The sequence below is a fragment of the Berghia stephanieae genome, chromosome 1 (genome assembly GCF_034508935.2).
Source record: "Berghia stephanieae isolate SIO BIC M18660-M18661 chromosome 1, UCSD_Bste_1.3, whole genome shotgun sequence".
NCBI classification, from domain to species: domain Eukaryota; kingdom Metazoa; phylum Mollusca; class Gastropoda; order Nudibranchia; family Aeolidiidae; genus Berghia; species Berghia stephanieae.
Genome location: NC_088360.1, coordinates 92,798,356 through 92,799,533, shown reverse-complemented (window position 1 = coordinate 92,799,533; position 1,178 = coordinate 92,798,356).

The following is a 1,178-nucleotide window of genomic DNA, read 5'->3' as shown; positions in this document are numbered from 1 at the left end:
CAGGAATTACCAATTTTGTACAAAGTAAGAAAATTGGGAGTTAATAATCTTGCCCGAGAAAAGAAAAGGGATCGAACCTGGGACCTTCCGGGTCACAGTGCAATGCCTAAACCACTCGGCCACTCCGTCCCCCATGTCTGAGTGAACCCGATGCTAAAAATGGAATTTCAAGTCTCTGTTAAAAGGCCTTTAAGTCAGTCAGTCATATCATGCCTCGGCACTATAAGAAAGGAAAAAAGTAATTTATTGCATTGGCACAGCTTTGTCACCTCAACTCTGTTGAACTGAAAGAAGTATTTATTATCCTCAACTGTGCACAGAAAAATAACCTTTTTAAAAAAAACATATTGTAATATTTAAATATATTATCACTATCACTCAGAACCAAATGAAGCTCAAATCAGTCTATAGAGATATGTTGTTCTTCAAGTCCACAAAATCGGAGAATCAGTCCTCTTAGCCTAAATCTTTAGATGAAATTATATCGATTATTGATTTTATCGATTCGCGTGTTACGATAACCTAAAAGAAGAAGTTTAACAAAAATACCATTGTACTGTGACAAATTATCTTAACTGAACGTGTTGGGTTTAAACAAAATTTATGGTAGGTTATAACTAAAATATATTGCCAGAATATACAAGTTATTGATATTTTATTATGATGATTAAAAAAAAAAAATGAAAAAAAACACATTCCTGAATCTGGTTCCTGACAATACATTGTGTCTTAGGGAAGCAACAAGCATGTCGTTATAATTATAATGATGAGTGTTGCGTATCCTAAATCTGGCTCCTGACAATACATTGTGTCTTAGGGAAGCAACAAGCATGTCGTTATAATTATAATGATGAGTGTTGCGTATCCTAAATCTGGTTCCTGACAATACATTGTGTCTTAGGGAAGCAACAAGCATGTCGTTATAATTATAATGATGAGTGTTGCGTGTGGTTACTTCCAATCTTAAAAGCATTCTGTTTGAAACTTTTTATTAAATTCACCACCGATTGACATCTATCAACTAATTTCAGGTTTGTTCCTTTTTTTTTTTTTTTTGTTTCAGCGAATAAATATGTTGCCACTGTAATAATGAATATATGAAATTCTGACATGAAATATAATTCTAATACAATCGCAAGTGGGGCCTTGCAGCCGTTCGACTCCTCTATAGGGTACCA